The sequence below is a fragment of the Ovis aries genome, chromosome 4 (assembly GCF_016772045.2).
Source record: "Ovis aries strain OAR_USU_Benz2616 breed Rambouillet chromosome 4, ARS-UI_Ramb_v3.0, whole genome shotgun sequence".
Classification (NCBI taxonomy): Eukaryota; Metazoa; Chordata; class Mammalia; order Artiodactyla; family Bovidae; genus Ovis; species Ovis aries.
Window position 1 is genome coordinate 33,218,262 of NC_056057.1, and position 19,670 is coordinate 33,237,931.

The following is a 19,670-nucleotide window of genomic DNA, read 5'->3' on the forward strand; positions in this document are numbered from 1 at the left end:
CGGCTCCTCCTCTGCGATGCCTTTTCTCGGCTTCAGGTCCGCGCTCGGTGCCCGCCGCCTCACGTCGCTACCCTGAAGAGTCCTTGTGGTTCCGAATTGACCGAACAGAGTGAATGCAGTTAGCGCCGCCGGCCGGCCCAGCTCGCCACCGGGGTCATTCCGGCTTTCTAAGGTTGCCCGGACCGCCTGCCCTCCAGTTGCTTCCTCCACCAGGTACGCTTGTTCCCGGCGGGTCGACTGTTCCGGCTGCTGGGGACGCAGCGGTTGCGGCCGAGCCCGGACTCAGATTGGGGCGGGGCGGGTTGGCTGCTGCAGGCTCTGTTCTCCGCGCCCCGAGTGCGGTTTTCCCGCGGTCACCGGGCCATCTGGAGGCAGGCCGCAGAGACATTTCACGGGACAGAGCTGCCGGGAGGCGTCGGAGCGAGGGTTGGGCCAGGAAGCCCCCGGCCTGGAGCGCGTCCTGGGCGCCTTGTGCTTTTTGGTGTTTGCGTGCGCTACTCTATTGACCTCTTGTACCTACACTTGATTTCGTTTTACTGAGAAGGTTATTTCAACAGTAACTGGGAAGGAAATTTGAAATCTCAAGTCTAGGTTTTTGGGTCTGGACCTTCCACAGATCCTTTTGTAAAAATTTGGTTAAATTACTTACTCCTTTTGAATCTCAGTTTTTTACATCTCGTAAAATGGGATTTGTGGTAAGGATTCCATTGGGATGCTTTGAAAACTAAGTCAATTTCACCTTGTGAGAAAACACTGCACACACACACAAAAGGATTTTGGTATGTTTCTGCCTGTAAACTTCTTAAGGAGTAAAAGAGTTAAATCTTGTACTATGCATTCCTTAACACCTGGCTATGATAAGCACTCATTGTTTGGTGGTTGATTTTTAACTTGTGAAAAAGCTCAGGGAAGTTAATGCCAGTACCGCGTTTCCACAAATAGGTACCTTAAATTGTAGAAAAGGGGTATTGTAAATACCTTTAGCCAAAATGGAGGACACAGAGGGATGATGGTTCAGCTTTGCTGAGGGAAATAAGAGTTTTGCTGTGAATGGCCTTAGTTTGAAGGGTCTGGGGAGATACTAAAGGATCCATTTTTATTAGATCGTTGGTAACATTTGTCTGGAGTTCAGGAGATGCCGAGAAGGCAATGGCACCCCACTCCAGTACTGTTGCCTGGAAAATCCCATGGCTGGAGGCGCCTCGTAGGCTGCAGTCCATGGGGTCGCTAAGACTCGGACACGACTGAGCAACTTCACTTTCACTTTTCCCTTTCATGCATTGGAGCAGGAAATGGCAACCCACTCCAGTGTTCTTGCCTGGAGAATCCCAGGGACAGGGGAGCCTAGTGGGCTTCCATCTATGGGGTCGCACAGAGTTGGGCACGACTGAAGCAACTTAGCAGCAGCAGCAGCAGCAGCAGCCAGCAGCAGCAGGAGGGATGTCTGGGAGAGAATGGTGGACTTGTCGAATAAAGGGAAGATAGTTTGAGAGACTTACAGCCCAAGCACTGATTCTCAGTCATGGGGTGATGCCTAGGAGGTTATCAGAGCTTTAAAGGCTGAAGGAGGTATAGTTTGGACAAACATGCAGCGTTATAATTTCTATTTGGGAGAAATCTGTTTTCAAAATATAAGCTACAGAAAGAACGCAAGGTTTTTATGTTTCTAAAAAGTTTTAAAAGATTAAGAAACACTGATATAGAATGCAGTTAAAGTAATGGGAGGAAATAGAAGTTGCCCAGTAGAGCATGTGAAATAAGAGAAGTAGTGATGAGTGCAGGATGATGAAATAGTGAGAGTTGGAGAAAAGGCCACAGAGTTAGGAAGAAAACATGGAATTGATCTTCAAATGTCACAAAATTATGAACATTGGCATCGTGCAGGCTTCACTGACTATATGGTTTTTGGGTAATTTTGATCCTAAATTTTAATATCTGAAAAGGGAGTAAAAAACATTTCTCAGATGTGAAAATTAATTGGAACCTTTTTGAAAGCCTAATTAGTACTGTGCCTGGCACAGAGTGCAGAGTACATCATGAGAAACACTGGGCTGGAAGAAGCACAAACTGGAATCAAGATTGCCAGGAGAAATATCAATAACCTCAGATATGCAGATGACACCACCCTTATGGCAAAAAGTGAAGAGGAACTAAAAAGCCTCTTGATGAAAGTGAAAGAGGAGAGTGAAAAAGTTGGCTTAAAGCTCAACATTCAGAAAACTAAGATCATGGCATCTGGTCCCATCACTTCATGGGAAATAGATAGAGAAACAGTGTCAGACTTTATTTTTCTGGGCTCCAAAATCACTGCAGATGTTAATTGCAGCCATGAAATTAAAAGACGCTTACTCCTTGGAAGGAAAGTTGTGACCAACCTAGATAGCATATTCAAAAGCAGAGACATTACTTTGCCAACAAAGATCCGTCTAGTCAAGTCGGACATGACTGAGCGACTTCCCTTTCATTTTCCACTTTCATGCGTTGGAGAAGGAAATGGCAACCCACTCCAGTGGTCTTGCCTGGAGAATCCCAGGGATGGGGGAGCCTGGTGGGCTTCTGTCTATGGGGTCGCACAGAGTCTGACACGACTGAAGCGACTTAGCAGCAGCAGCAGTCAAGGCTATGGTTTTTCCAGTGGTCATGTATGGATGTGAGAGTTGGACTGTGAAGAAAGCTGAGCACCGAAGAACTGATGCTTTTGAAGTGTGGTGTTGGAGAAGACTTTTGAGAGTCCCTTGGACTGCAAGGAGATGAAACCAGTCCATCCTAAAGGAGATCAGTCCTGGGATTTCTTTGGAAGGAATGATGCTAAAGCTGAAACTCCAGTACTTTGGCCACCTCATGCGAAGAGTTGACTCACTGGGAAAGACTCTGATGCTGGGAGGGATTGGGGGCAGGAGGAGAAGGGGACGAAAGAGGATGAGATGGCTGGATGGCATCACGGACTCAATGGACGTAAGTTTGAGTGAACTCCGGGAGTTGGTGATGGACAGGGAGGCCTGGCGTGCTGCGATTCCTGGGGTCGCAAAGAGTCGGACACGACTGAGTGACTGAACTGAACTGAACTGGCACAGAGTAAGAGCTAAGTAAGTGCTGTCATCCTGGTGAACTTTATTCTGTATCAGCCTCTCCAACTTCACGGGTTCTGAAAAGCTAAGTCTTGAAAAATGGGCCTTTGATTCTGGTGTCTAAGATGTCTTTGGTGCCTTAGTGAGAATTTCAGGAGATAGCTAAGTTAAATACAGTACTAGATGAAAATGATGGGCTTGAAGTGGAGGTGGATTGAGTATACTCTTTGCAAAAACTGTGTCATTGTAGGAAATTATAGTGATAGGAAGGGAAGATAGGGTCTTTGGAAGGTTTGGGGATATGAAAGTCAAAGTTTTAGTCGCTCAGTCATGTCTGACTCTTTGTGACCCCCTGGACTGTACCTCTATTCATGGAACTCTCCAGGCAAGAATACTGGAGTGGGTTGCCATTACTTCCTCCAGGGGATCTTCTAGCCCATTGACTGAACCCAGGTCTCCTGCATTGTAGAAGATTCTTTACTGTCTGAGCCATCTGGGAAGCTCTTAGGGGATATGGAAAAGATTTAAATATGTTTCTGTTGAAGAACACAAAAATAGGAAGGCCATTTTATGTTGCAGTGAAAGCTGAGGTACCTTTCTTATTTGCTATAATGAGGAAGGACAGTAACAGCACCCTAGGCTTTGAGACACACCCTTGACTGCGCTGCAGGTGATAATGCCCAGCTGTGAATAAGCAGAAAGTTTGTTTTGCTGTATAGTGTTAGAATTTTTCTGATCTGTAACCCAAAGACAATGTAAAAAAATTATTATTGGAGCTCAGATCTTTTGGTAGCGAGTGAAAGAAGGATGTAGTCATATATCTATGGCTTGTAAACATAGACACCTCTTTACCATCATGTATATAATCGGAGTTATTGGTAAAAAAAATAAGGTTTATGTTAAAGTATTTCTTGAGATGTGCTTCAGGTGAAAGGTATGAATGCAAGAAGAGAGGTATGGAGGCAGCATTCCTTGTGGAAAGTTGATTGAAGAGTTCTGTTAAGCAAAGCTGGAGAACATGAGCAGAATCATGGTCTAATTAAATGAACATTTGGCAGTGAATCAAGAGAAAATGAGTTTTATTCAGTACTGATTCTGTTCCTAGGTAGTTTTATGACCTTAGGTAAATATTGACCTTCAGTTCAGTTCAGTCGCTCAGTCGTGTCCGACTCTTTGCAGCACGCCAGGCCTCCCTGTCCATCACCAACTCCCGGAGTTCACTCAGAGTCCATTGAGTCAGTGATGCCATCCAGCCATCTCATCCTCTGTTGTCCCCTTCTCCTCCTGCCCCCAATCCCTCCCAGCATCAGAGTCTTTTCCAGTGAGTCAACTCTTCCCATGAGGTGGCCAAAGTACTGGAGTTTCAGCTTTAGCATCATTCCTTCCAAAGAAATCCCAGGGCTGATCTCCTTCAGAATGGACTGGTTGGATCTCCTTGCAGTCCAAGGGGCTCTCAAGAGTCTTATCCAACACCACAGTTCAAAAGCATCAATTCTTCGGTGCTCAGCTTTCTGTATAGTCCAAGTCTCACATCCATACATGACCACAGGAAAAACCATAGCCTTGACTAGATGGACCTTAGTCGGCAAAGTAACGTGTCTGCTTTTGAATATGCTATCTAGGTTGGTCATAGCTTTCCTTCCAAGGAGTAAGCGTCTTTTAATTTCATGGCTGCAGTCACCATCTGCAGTGATTTTGGAGCCCCCCAAAATAAAGTCTGACACTGTTTCCACTGTTTCCCCATCTATTTCCCATGAAGTGATGGGACCGGATACCATGATCTTCGTTTTCTGAATGTTGAGTTTTAAGCCAACTTTTTCACTCTCCTCTTTTACTTTTGTCAAGAGGCTTTTTAGTTCCTCTTCACTTTTTGCCATAAGGGTGGTGTCATCTGCATATCTGAGGTTATTGATATTTCTCCTGGCAATCTTGATTCCAGCTTGTGCTTCTTCCAGCCCAGCGTTTCTCATGATGTACTCTCCATACAAGTTAAAAAAGCAGGATGACAATATACAGCTTTGACGTACTCCTTTTCCTATTTGGAACCAGTCTGTTGTTCCATGTCCAGTTCTAATTGTTGCTTCCTGACCTGTATACAGGTTTCTCAAGAGGCAGTTCAGGTGGTCTGGTATTCCCATCTCTTGAAGAATTTTCCACAGTTTGTTGTGATCCACACAGGCAAAGACTTCAGTGAGTGACAAAGTAATAGGTATGAAGTGGGATTTATTTAGAGAGATACACATTCTGTAGACAGAATGAGATCCCATGTCAAAAGATGAGAGTGGCCAGAAAAATGGGGGCATTAATTTTTAATGAGCTGAGTAACTTCATAGGCTAACAAGTGGGAGGATTATTCCGACTGTTCCAGGAGAATTCTAGGAATCAGAGATTTCTAGGAATTGGACCACTGCCCACCTTTTATCCTTTTATGGTTGGCCAGGGAACTGACATAGGTGCTCATGTCATTTAGCATGTTAATGTATTACAATGAGTGTGTGCTACTGTTCAAGGTCTACTGAAAGTGGATTCTTCTGCCATCTTGGTTCTGACCTGTTTCTGTCATATCATCGATATGTCCTTCTTCAAGGGTTATGTCCTGCCCCCTTCCCTCCTGAATGTAGTTTTCAGGTGATCTCTTTTTCTGACTTTGGTGTTAAAGAGTAATATTTGTTTTATAGAATGATTTAGAAAGTGGTACCTTTCTTCAGTAACTTTTGGTACTTTGTGTGTCTCTAGGAATTTGCTTATTTCAAGTGATTTGTTGACGGGTTTTTGTTCAGTTGCGCAGCCCATGTTTGAGTCTTTGCAGCCCCGTGGATCACAGCGCATCGGGCTTCCATGCCCTTCACTAGCGCCTGCAGTTTGCTCAGACTCGTGTCTCTCAGTCGATGATGCCATCCGCCCATTTCTCGTCCTTAGTCACCCCCTTCTCCTGCCCTCAGTCTTTCCCGGCATCAGGGTCTTTTCCATGGAGTTGGCTCTTTGCATCAGGTGGCCAGAGTATTGGAGCTTCAGCTTCAGCATCAGTCCCTTTCTAATGAATATTCAGGGTTGATTTGCCTTAGAATTGACTGGTTTGATCTCCTTGCTGTCCAAGGGACTCCGAAGAGTCTTCTCCAGACCATTATTTCAAACCATCAGTTCTTTGGCGCTCAACCTTCTCTATGGTCCAACTCTACTTGTTCATCTCGTGTAATAATTTCTCTTTCTGTAAAGCTTTTGATAATATCTACTTTCATGCCTGATTTTACCAGTTCGAGTCTTCTTATTTTTCTTGGTCAGTTTAGCCAAAAGTTAATTTTGGTGATCTTTTTTAAAGAGATCTTCCATGGTGGCTCAGATGGTAAAGAATCTGCCTGCAGTGAGTTCTATTCCTGGGTCAGGAAGATCCCCTGGAGAAGGGAATGGCAACCCGCTCCAGTATTCTTGCCTGAAAAGTCTCACTGAACAGAGGACCCTGGTGGACTATAGTCCATGGGATCGCAAAGAGTTGGACATGATTGAGTGACTAACAAACATTTCGCTTCTTTTTTAAAGAACCAATTTTTGGTTTCATTGAGTTTTCTCTGTAGTTTTTCTACTCTATTTACATTCTAATCTGTAATATTCCTTTCCTCTTCTTGTTTCGGGATTAGTTAACTTTTTTCTTGGGTTCTGTAAAGAAGTTCAGCTTTGAATAGAGATTTGGGATCTTTATTTTTTTAATGTAGGCCTGTACAACTATAAATTTCCCTCCTCTTGGTACTCTTAGCACTGCGTTTGTTGCATTCCTTAAGTGTTGGTATGTTGTGTTTTCATTTTAATTTCTCTCAAGGTATTTTGTAATTTACCTTGTAATGGATTCTTTGACTTGTTGGTTAATTAAGAGTGTATTGTTTCATTCAACAGCTTTAAATTTCCAAATTTCCTATTGTTATTGATTTCTATTTTTTTCCTCCTGTGATCAAAGAAGATGCTTTGTATAATTTTTAGTCTTTTTAAACTTAACAGAACCTTATTTTGTACCCTAGCTGTCATGAAGAATATTCCATGTTCACTTGAAGAGCATGTTTTGCTCTTGTTTGGTGGAGTAGTCTATGTAAGTCTGTTAGGTCTAGTTGGTTTGTACTATTTAATTTTCTAGTTCCTTGTTAATCTTTTGTCTAGTTCAGTTTATCATTGAAAATGGAATACTGAAGCTTCCGACTATTGTTGTCTTCTGTCAGATTTTGCTTCGTATAGTTTGGGGCTCTGTTGTATATACGTTTATAATTTTTTAAAATCTTGCTGGATTGACCTTTTTATATCATTCTTCTTTGATGTTGTAACTTTTTGTTTTAAAGTTATTGTCTGGCATTAGTATTGGCAGTCTGGCTCTCCTTTGGTTGCAGTGTTCATAGAATAAATTTTTACTTTTTCATTCTCAACCCATTTGTGTATTTGGTTCTAAAATGAGTTTCTTGTAGACAGCATGTAGTTAGATCACTTTTTATATTGACTCTTCCAGTCGCTTAGAGAATTTAATCCATTTGTCTTTAATGAAATTATTCAAAATAGAAGGCTCACATTGCCACTTTGCTCTTTTTTTCTGTATGTCATACATTTTCGTTTCTCGATTCATTCACCACCTTTTGTGTTAGATGTTCTGGTGTAATGTTTTGATTGCATTCTCATTTTTTCTCTATATATTTTAGTTATGTTTTTAGTTTATTTCTTGAGGATTGCAGTTCACATTTAGTTTTTAAGTGTATTTAAGATTAATACCAACTTGGTTTTAATGGTATGTAAAAACTTTTCTCCTATATAACTCCATTCCTCCAGCCCCCTTGTAAATGACATATTGTTACTGTTATATATAATGTATGTGATATATATAAGCACATATAATGTGCATTTAAATGTGTCTATTACAAGTATGTAACATAAGTATAAATATATGATGTTTATATATAGGAAAGCATATATCGTATATAAGTAAATATGCAACATTAATGATATTGTATGTTGTAAATAACAATGCTATGCATGACAGTGATTAACACAGTTATTGTTTTGTATAATTGTATTTTAAGTCATTAGAGGGAAGAAAAAGAGGAATTACTAATTAAAGATCCATTAATGCAGACTCTGGGCTTCCCTGGTGGCTCAGAGGATAAAGTGTCTGCCTGCGATGCAGGAAACCTGGGTTCAATCCCTGGGTTGGGAAGATCTCCTGGAGAAGGAAATGGTAATCCGCTCCAGTATTCTAGCCAGGAGAATCCAATGGAAAGAGGAGCCTGGTGGCTACAGTCCACGGGGTCACAAAGAGTCGGACATGACTGAGCGACTTCACACATCACACACAATGCAGACTTTTATGTTTATGTTGCCTATGCTGCTGCTGCTGCTGCTGCGTCGCTTCAGTCGTGTCCAACTCTGTGCGACCCCAGAGACGGCAGCCCACCAGGCTCCCCCGTCCCTGGGATTCTCCAGGCAGAACACTGGAGTGGGTTGCCATTTCCTTCTCCAGTGCATGAAAGTGAAAAGTGAAAAGTGAAAGTGAAGTCACTCAGTCGTGTCCAACCCTCAGTGACCCCATGGACTGCGGCCTACCAGGCTCCTCCATCCATGGGATTTTCCAGGCAAGAGTACTGGAGTGGGGTGCCATTGCCTTCTCCTTATGTTGCCTATACTTATGTTTTATTATTTTATTATCAGTTTATGTTTGTGTTTGAATCTAAAATAGGTCTCTTATAGCTAGGTAGAGTTTGTCTTTTATTAAAAAATTCTGCCAGTCTTTGCCCTTTTCTTGGATTGTTTAATCCGTTTTACATTTCAGTTCAGTTCAGTCACTCATTCGTGTCTGACTCTGCGACCCCATGAACTGCAGCATGCCAGGCCTCCCTGTCCATCACCAACTCCCGGAGTTCACCCAAACCCAGTCCATTGAGTCGGTGATGCCATCCAACCATCTCATCCTTTGTTGTCCCATTCTCCTCCTGCCCTCAATCTTTCCCGGCATCAGGGTCTTTTCAAATAAGTCAGCTCTTCCCATCAGGTAGCCAAAGTATTGGAGTTTCAGCTTCAATATCAGTCCTTCCAATGAACACCCAGGACTGATCTCCTTTAGAATGGACTGGTTGCATCTCGTTGCAGTCCAAGGGACTCTCAAGAGTCTTCTCCAATACCACAGTTCAAAAGCATCAGTTCTTCAGCGCTCAGCTTTCTTTATAGTCCAACTCTCACATCCATACATGACCACTGGAAAAACCATAGACTTGACTAGACCGACCTTTGTTGACAAAGTAATGTCTCTGCTTCATAACTTTCCTGCCAAAGAGTAAGCGTCTTTTAATTTCATGGCTGCAATTAACATCTGCAGTGATTTTGGAGCCCAGAAAAATAAAGTCAGCCACTGTTTCTACTGTTTCCCTATCTATTTTCCATGAAGTGATGGGACCAGATGCCATGATCTTCGTTTTCTGAATGTTGAGCTTTAAGCCAACTTTTCGCTCTCCTCTTTCACTTTTCTCAAGAGGCTCTTTAGCTTCTCTTCACTTTCTGCCATAAGGGTGGTGTCATTTGCATATCCGAGGTTATTGATATTTCTCCTGGCAGTCTTGATTCCAGTTTGTGCTTCTTCCAGCCCAGCGTTTCTCATGATGTACTCTGCATATAAGTTAAATAAGCAGGGTGACAATATACAACCTTGATGTACTCCTTTTCTTATTTGGAACCAGTCTGTTGTTCCATGTCTAGTTCTAACTGTTGCTTCCTGACCTGCATACAGGTTTCCCAAGGGGCAGGTCAGGTATTCCCATCTCTTTCAGAATTTTCCACAGTTTATTGTGATCCACACAGTCAAAGGCTTTGGCATAGTCAATAAAGCAGAAATAGATGTTTTTCTGGAACTCTCTTGATTTTTCCATGATCCAGCAGATGTTGGCAATTTGATCCCTGGTTCCTCTGCCTTTTCTAAAACCAGCTTGAACATCTGGAAGTTCATGGTTCACATACTGCTGAAGCTTGGCTTGGATAATTTTAAGCATCACTTTACTAGTGTGTGAGATGAGTGCAGTTGTGCGGTAGTTTGAGCATTCTTTGGCATTGTGTTTCTTTGGGATTAGAATGAAAACTGATCTTTTCCAGTCCTGTGGCCACTGCTGAGTTTTCCACATTTGCTGGCATATTGAGTGCAGCACTTTGATAGCATCATCTTTCAGGATTTGAAACAGCTCAACTGGAATTCCATCACCTCCACTAGCTTTGTTTGTAGTGATGCTTCCTAAGGCCCCCTTGACTTCACATTCCAGGATGTCTGGCTCTAGGTGAGATCACACCATTGTGATTATCTTGGTCATGAAGATCTTTTTTTGTATAGTTCTGTGCATTCTTGCCACCTGTTCTTAATATCTTCTGCTTCTGTTATGTCCCTACCATTTCTGTCCTTTATCGAGCCCATCTTTGCATGGAATGTTCCCTTGGTATCTAATTTTCTTGAAGAGATCTCTAGTCTTTCCCATTCTATTGTTTTCCTCTACTTCTTTGCATTGAGTGCTGGGGAAGGCTTTCTTATCTCTCTTTGCTGTTCTTTGGAACTCTGCATTCAGATGGGTATATCTTTCCTTTTTTCCTTTGCTTTTTGATTCCCTTCTTTTCACAGCTATTTGTAAGGCCTCCTCAGAGAGCCATTTTGCTTTTTGCATTTCTTTTTCTTGAGGATGGTCTTGATCCCTGTCTCCTGTCCATAGTTCATCAGGCACTCTATCTGTCAGATCTAGTCCCTTAAATCTATTTCTCACTTCTACTGTATACTCATAAGCGATTTGATTTAGGTCATACCTGGGTGGTCTAGTGGTTTTCTCCACTTTCTCAATTTCAGTCTGAATTTGGCAATAAGGAGTTCATGATCTGAGCCACAGTCAGCTCCTGGTCCTGTTTTTGATGACTTTATAGAGCTTCTCCATCTTTGGCTGCAAAGAATATAATCAATCTGATTTTGGTGTTGACCATCTGGTGAAGTCCATGTGTAGAGTCTTCTTTTGTGTTGTTGCAAGAGGATATGTGCTATGACCAGCGCATTCTCTTGGCAAAACTCTACTAGCCTTGGCCCAGCTTCATTCTGTATTCCAAGGCCAAATTTTCCAGTTCCTCCAGGTGTTTCTTGACTTCCTACTTTTGCATTCCAGTCCCCTATAATGAAAAGGACCATTTTTTGGGGTGTTAGTTCTAGAAGATCCTGTAGGTCTTCATAGCAGAAGACATTACTTTTAGAGACATTACTTTTAATTACTAATTAGTATTTTAATTTATAACAATGAGATTAGTGTCTTTTTAATTTCAGTAGTATGTGGCTACGTCCCCTAACACCTCCCTGTGTGTTGTTGCTCTCATACAAGTTACATCTTTATGTATTGTATCCTCATCATCAAAGATTTATTTTGTTGCTTTATCCAGTTGTCTTTTTAAAAATATATATTTTATTGAAGTATATTGACTTACAATGTTTCAGATGCACAGCAAGGTGATTCAGTTATACAAGTACACATATATTATTTTTGAAATTATTTTCCATCATATGTTATTACAAGATATTGACTCTAGTTCCCTGTGCTATGCAGTAAACCTTTGTAGCTTGTGTCATATCTATTTTTTAATTAGAAATCTAGCATTCTACTTATACTAAGTCAAACAGGTGGATTCAAAATGTTATAATTAGTTTAGTTAGGCAGAAGTTCATAGGTTTTCTAAAATATATATATATTATGCATATATATATGTATGCAAGAAGAGATGGAGAAATTGGAGACCATAAATGAAATGGGAGCACTGAAATGAAATAGAAAAAAGGAAACAAACTAGATAAAAGATCTTGTTTTTAAGCATGACTGCTCATTAGAAACACATTGGAACTCTGGAGGAAAAAAGGGAATACTTAGGTATTTGTATACAAATACATTTGTATTTTTCAAAAAATCTCAAGAACATTCTCGTCTGCATCTGGATTTTAAAAAGGGATTACAAGTTTTTCTATTAGATCCTAGTTTTGGTGATATAGAGTTCTACTTTTCTGTTAACCAATCATGATACAATTAAGTTAGTAAGAGTTACATAATCACAAGAGTAAAAGATGTTTATCAGTTTTCACAATCAATAGCCAGACCCCCCCCCCCAAAAAAAAGGATAATTGTAATTGGAAGCCATCATGAGAACATGATTAACTTAACAATATAAAATAATTGCATACAATTTTGGGGGGGGTCAAGCAGAGTGATATGACAAGTGGAAGTGCTTACACGCACGTTTTCATCCGCCCAGTCTGTGTCTTTTGGTTGGTGCATTTATTAATCCATTTTCATTTAAGGTAATTATCAATATGTATGACCCGATTGCATTTTCTTAATTTTGGGGGGTTTATTTTCTGTAGGTCTTTTTCTTCTCTTGTGTTTTGTGTAGAGAAGTTCCTTTAGCATTTGTTGTAAAGCTGGTTTGGTGGTGCTAAATTTTGGTGGTGCTGAACTTCTGCTTGTCTGGAAAGCTTTTGAGTTCTCCATCAAATCTGAAGGAGAGTCTTGCTGGGTAGAGTATTCTTGGTTGTAGGTTCTTCCCTCTCATCACTTTAAATATATTATGCCATTCCCTTCTGGCTTGTAGAGTTCCCACTGAGAAATCAGCTGATAGCCTGATGGGAGTTTCCTTGTATTTTATTTGTCACTTTTCTCTTGTTGCTTTGAATATTTTATCTGTCTTTAATTTTTGTCAGTTTGATTACTATGTGTCTCAGTGTGCTCCTCCTTGGGTTTATCCTGCCTGGGACTCTCTGTGCTTCCTGGACTTGGTTGACTATTTCCTTTCCCATGTTTGGGAAGTTTTCAGCTATTATCTCTTCAAATATTTTCTCAGGTCCTTTCTCTCTTCTTCTGGGACCCATATAATAAGAACGTTGGTTGTGTTGACTGTTGTCCCTGAGGTCTCTTAGGCTCTTTTCATTTCTTTTCATTCTTTTTTCTGTATTCTGTTCTGTGGCAGTGATGTCTGCCATTCTGTGCTCAGGTCATTTATCCGTTCTTCTGCCTCAGTTATTCTGCTGTTGATTCCTTCTACGGTATTGTTTATTTCCGTTTGTTTGTTCTTTAGTTCTTGTAGGTCTTTGGTAAACCTTTCCTGCATCTTCACATTCTCTGCCTCCATTCTTTTCCCATGATTCTGGGACGTCTTCACTGTCATTATTCTGAATTCTTCTTCTGGAAGGTTGCCTATCTTCACTTCATTTAGTTGTTTTTCTGGGATTTTATCTTTGTCCCTTCATCTGGGACATAACTTTCTGCTTTTTCTTTGTGATTAACTTTCTGTAGTATGGTTTTTGTTTTAGCTGCCTTGAGACTCTGATTCTGTGTTCTTCTTTTGTCTGCCCTGTGATGGATGAGGCTAAGAGGCTTGTGTAAGCTTCTTGATGGGAGGGACTGGTTATGGGGAAAACTGGGTGTTGCTCTAGGGGCAGAGTCTCAGTAAAGCTTTAATCCAGTTATCTGTTGATGGGGGGGGGGGGGGGGGGGGGTTGCACGCCCTCCCTGGTAGCTCTTTGGCCTGAGGTGACCTGCCCTGGGGTCTGCAAGCTTTATGATAGGATTAATGGTGAACTCCAACAGGGTTTATGCTAAGGGGGACCTTCTAGTGACTCTGCCCCTGTGGTGAGCCCCTGCCAACCCACGCCTCCACAGGAGCCCCTCCAACACTAGCAGGTAGTTTTCGTTCAGTCTCCTGTGGTGTCACTGCCCCTCTGATCTGTTCTCTGTCTTGATGCACACAAAATTTTGTTTGTGCCCTCCAAGACTAGAGTGTCTGGTTCCCTCCGTCCTCTGGAAGGCTTGTGATCAAATGCCACTGGCCCTCAAGGCCAGATAACCTGGGGGATTCTCAGTCCCTTTGTTGGATCCCCAGGCTGGGATTCAGAACCTTCATAATGCTGGGAGAACTTCTTTGGTATTGTTGTTCTCCAGTCTGTGGGTCACCCACCTGGCAGGTATGGGATTGATTTTATTGTGATTGCGTCCCTCCTACTGTCTTGCTGCAGCTTCTTCTTTGTCTTTGGACGTGGGGTATGTTTTTTGTGGGTTCCAATGTCCTCCTGTCGGTTGTTGTTCGACAGGTAATTGCAATTTCGGTGCTTTTGCCGGAGGAGACAAGCACACATCCTTGTACTCTGCCATCTTGAGCTGGAAGACCAGTTGTCTTTTATATTTATCTATGTTGTTACTTTTGCTGGTGCTTTTTGCTTCATCATATGAGTTCTAGTTACTATATAGTGGTGTGTTTCATTTTAACTTGAACGGATGCCCCCTAGTATTTCTTAGAGGACAAGATCACTAGAGACAAAATCTATCAGATTATCCGGGAATGTATACTGCCTTCTGGCCTCCAGGTTTTAGATGTGAAATCAGCCTGTAATCATTGAAGATCCTTTTAATGTAATGAATTGCTCCTCTCCCTGTTTTCAGGATTCTCTTTGTGTTTGGCTTTTGGCAGTTTAATTATAATGTTTTTAGTGTGGCTGTTCCTGAGCTTATCCTGCCAGGAGTTTGTTGAGACTCTGGAATGTGTAGTTTCTTTTTCTCCTTCTCTTCTCTCCTCCCACTCTTCTGTTAATCAAGGTTTGGAAGCTTTTGGCCTCTGTTCTTTTTGTTCCTTTCTGTCTTCTGGGACTCTCATTATGTGTAGGCTGATATGCTTGATAATGTCACCTAGGTCTCTTAGACTCTGTTCATTTTTCTTCATTATTTTTCTCTTTGTTCCTCAGATTGAATGATCTCAGTTGATCTTCAGGTTTACTGATTCTTTTGTCTGTTCTCTCATATATGCTGTTGAACCTCTTGTGAATGATTCATTTCCGTTTTTGGTTGAATTGTTTCTTTCTGCCTTTTTTGGTTCTAATTTGCGCTGCTTCTTGTGGTTTCTTAAAGCAAGTGCTTAGATCCTTGTTTTTTAGATTTTTTTTTAATAGAAGCATATAATGCCATAAATTTCCATGTAAGCACTGCTTTAGATGCATTTCACAATTTATGGCAACTCTTGCCATTTTACTTCAATATAGGTTTTGGGAAGTATTTTATCAAATCCACAATTTTTAAAAAATTGAGAATTTTTGTTAGGATTCCTGTAAATTTAGAACCAGTTTGGAAGATTTGATATAGTTATAGCATTTATTATTTCAGTCCATAAAGTGGTATTTTTTTCTATTAAGACGTTTAATTTTGTTTTAATTTTATTTTTTAAATTGAAATATAGTTGACTTACAGTGTTTTGCCAATGTCTGCTCTAAAGGAAAGTGATTCTCTTATGTACATATAGACATGTTTTAAAATATTCTTTTCCATTATGGTTTATGGCAAGATGGTGAATATAACTATATAGTAGGACCTTGCTGTTCATGAGCCCTATATATAATAGGGTACATCTATTCCCAGTACTTGCCTCCCCTTGGCAACCACAAGACTGTTCCCTGTGTCTCTGAGTTCATTTCTGTTTTCTAGATAGGTCCATTTGTGCCATATTTTAGATTCCACATAGAAGTTACATCATGTGGTATTTGCCTTTATTTTTTGACTGACTTTACTTGGTAATGGTCATCTCTGGGTCCATCCATGTCATTGCAGATGGCATTATTCCATTCTTTTTTATGGCTGAGGCGTATTCCATTGTCTGTATGTACCACATCATCTTTATCCACTCATCTGTTGATGGACGTTTAGGTTGCTTCCATGTTTTGACTGTTGTGAGTAGTGCTGCTATGAACATAAGGGTGCATGTATCTTTTTGAATTATAAAAACTTGCATTTTTCTTTTTGAAGTGTTTTATTATTATTGGAGTGTAATTGACATACAAGGTTGTGTTAGCATCTCTGTACAATGAAGTGAATCACTGTGTGTACACATACATCCCCTCCCTCCTGGCCCTCCCTTCCAGCCTCCCGTTTTACCCATCTAGGTCATCACAGAGCACCAAGCTGCGCTTTCTGTGCCATACAGCAGGTTCCCCCTCGCCATCTGTGTTACGCATGGTAGTATATATGTGTCAGTCCTGATTTCCCAGTCTGTCCTGTCCTCCCCTGCAAATAGGTCCATCTGTATCATTCTTTGTTAGATTCCACACGTGCGTGCATGCTAAGTTGCTTCAGTCATGTCTGACTCTTTGTGACCCTGTGGACTGTAGCCTCCCTGGCTCCTCTATCCATGGGATTCTCTGGTCAAAAATATTGGAGTGGGTTGCTATGCCCTCCTCCAGGTGATCTTCCCCAACCCGGGAATCTAACCCACGTCTGCTATGTGTACCACTAGCGGCACCTGGGAAGCCCCAGATTCCACATACATGTGTTAACATATGATACTTGTTTTTCTCTTTCTGGCTTACTTCACTGTGTATTACAGACTCTAGGTCCATCTACATCTCTGGAAATGACCCAGTACAAATGACCCACATTGCATTCCTTTTTATGGCTGAGTACTGAGTAATATTCCATTGTGGCCTTCCCTGGTGGCTCAGCAGTAAAGAATCTGCCTGCCAATGCAGGAGTCACGGGTTTGATCTCTGGGTTGGGAAGATCTCCTGGAGAAGGAAATGGCAACCCACTGCTGTATTCTTGCCTGGGAAATCCCATAGGCAGAGGAGCCTGGCGGGCTACAGTCCATGGGGTTGCAAAGAGTCAGACAGAACTTAGAGACTAAAAACAGCAAGAGATATTCCATAGTATATGTGTACCACATCTTTATCCATTCATTTTCCAGTGGACACTTAGGGTGCTTCCGTGTTTTGACTATTGTAAATAGTGCTGCTCTGAACATAGGGGTGCATGTATCTTTTTGAATTATAAAGACCTGTATTTTTTTCCCTTCAGCAATGTTTTGTTGTATTGTTGTTTTATTGGAGTATAATTTGCTTTACAATGTTGCATTAGTTTCTCCTGTACAACTAAGTGAATCAGCTGTACACGTATCCCCTTTCTCTTGGACTTCTCTCCCATCGCTCCTCCCATCCCACCCATCTAGGTCGTCACAGAGCACCAAGCTGAGTTCCCTGTGCCCTATACCAGGTTCCCACTAGGTATCTATCTGTTTTACTGATGATAGAGTATATATGCCAATCCTAATCTAATCATCCCACCCTCCCAGTGCCCCTTTGTGTCCACATGTCTGTTCTGTATGACTTATTCCTGCCCTACAAATAAGTTCATCTGTTCTGTTGTTCTAGATTCCACATATATGTGCTAATATATGACATTTATTTTTCTCTTTCTCACTTCACTCTGTATGACAGGCTCTAGATCCATCCACGTGTTTACAAGTGGCCCAATACTGTTCCTTTTTATGGCTGAGTAATAAATGTTCCATTGTTTATATGTACCATATCTTGACATTTAGGTTGCTTCCTTGTCCTGGCCATTGTAGATAGTGCTGTAATGAACACTGGGGTACAGGTGTTTTTTTCCACTGTGATTTGCCCAGTAATGGGATTATTGGGTCATATGATAGTTTTATTTTTGGTTTTTTAAGACGCCTCCATACTGTTCTTCATAGTGGCTGTATCAGTTTACCTTCCCACCAACAGTGCAAGAGGGTTCCCATTTCTACACACTCCCCAGCATTTATAGTTTGTAGGGGTTTTTTTTTTTGATGATGGCCATTCTGACTGGTGTGAGGTGATACCTCATTGTAGTTGTTTTTTTTGTTTAACTTTTAATTTTGTATTGGGGTATAGCCAATTAATGGGGCTTCCCGGGTGGCACAATGGTACAGAATCTGCCCGCTAATGCAGGAGACTCAGGAGACATGGGTTGATGCCCAGATTTGGAAGATCACCTGGAGTAGGAAATGGCAACCCGCTCCAGTATTCTTGCCTGGAAAATTCAATGGACAGAGGAGTCTGGTGGGCTACAGTCCATGGGGCTGCCAAGAGTTGGACATGACTGAGCAACTGCTTAACAATTAACACACACAGCCCATTAACAACGTTGTGATAGTTTCAGGTAAACAGCAAAGGGACTTAGCCATAAAGATACATATATCCATTATCTCCCAACCCCACTCCCATCCAGGCTGCCACATGACATTGGGCAGAGTTCATGTGTTATACAGTAGTTGATCTTCGGTTACTTGTTTTAAATACAGCAGTGTGTACGTATCCATCCCAAACTCCTTAACTAACCCTCTCGCACATCCTTCCTCTCCTGGTAACCATAAGTTTTATCTCTAAATCTGTGAGTCTTTTGTCTGTTTTGTAAGTCCATTTATATCATTTCTTTTTAGATTCCACATATAAGGGATGCCATAATATGTTTCTGCTTCTCTGTGACTTACTTCACTCTGTGTGTCAATCTCTAGGTCCCTCTATACTGCTGCAAATGACATTATTTTGTTCTTTTTAATGACTGAGTAGTTAAGCTATTTCAAATCCTAAAAGATGATGCTGGGAAAGTGCTGCACTCAACATGCCAGCAAATTTGGAAGACTCACCAGTGGCCACAGGACTGGAAAAGGTCAGTTTTCATTCCAATCCCTAAGAAAGGCAATGCCAAAGAATGCTCAAACTACCACACAGTTGCACTCATCTCACACGCTAGTAAAGTAATGCTCAAAATTCTGCAAGCCAGGCTTCAGCAATACGTGAACCGTGAACTTCCAGATGTTCAAGCTCGTTTTAGAAAAGGCAGAGGAACCAGAGATCAAATTGCCAACATCCTCTGAATCATGGAAGAAGCAAGAGAGTTCCAGAAAAACATCTATTTCTGCTTTATTGACTATGCCAAAGCCTTTGACTGTGTGGATCACAATAAACTGTGGAAAATTCTGAAAGAGATGGGAATACCAGACCACCTGACCTGCCTCTTGAGAAACCTATATGCTGGTCAGGAAGCAACAGTTAGAACTAGACATGGAACAACAGACTGGTTCCAAATAGGAAAAGGAGTCCGTCGAGGCTGTATATTGTCACCCTGCTTATTTAACTTATATGCAGAGTACATCGTGAGAAACGCTGGGCTGGAAGAAGCACAAGCTGGAATCAAGATTGCCGGGAGAAATATCAATACACCCTCTTCAGCATTTGTTGTGGGTTTTTTGATGATGGCCATTGTGGTTGGTGTGATGTGATATCTCATTGTAGTTTTGATGTGCATTTCCCTAATAATTAGTGATGTTGAACATTTTTTATGTGCCTCTTGGCTATCTGTCTGTCTTTGGAGGACTGTCTATTTAGATCTTCTGCCCATTTGTTCACTGGGTTGTTTGTTTTGATGCTGTTAAGCCTCATGAGCTGTTTGTAAATTTTGGAGACTAATACCTTGTCGGTCACATCGTTTGCAAATATTTTCTCCCAGTCTGTGCTCTGTTCATTTTGTTTATTGTTTCCATTGCTGTGCAAAAGCTTTTTTTTTGAAAATTAATTAATTTTAATTGGAGGATAATTGCTTTACAACATTGTGATGGTTTTTGCCATACATCAGCATGAATTGGCCACAGGTATACATGTGCACCCCCATCCTGAATCCCCCGCCCTATCCCTCTGGGTTGTCCTAGAGCACTGGCTTTGGGTGCCCTTCTTCACGCATCGAACTTTCACTGGTCGTCTGTTTTACACATGGCCATGTACAT

At 41.4% G+C, this 19,670-nt stretch overlaps 1 protein-coding gene across 5 annotated transcripts in view; it reads left to right on the forward strand.

Moving 5' to 3' along the window:
- Positions 1-13: 13 nt before the first annotated feature.
- SLC25A40 (solute carrier family 25 member 40) overlaps positions 14-19,670 on the forward strand; it is a 128,016-nt gene continuing 108,359 nt past the window's right edge. For all 5 annotated transcript variants that reach the window (XR_009600340.1, XM_042249149.2, XM_027968516.3 and 2 more), the window contains exon 1: positions 14-213. The gene's annotated coding sequence lies outside the window, so the exon portion shown is untranslated. The remainder of the gene's footprint in view (positions 214-19,670) is intronic.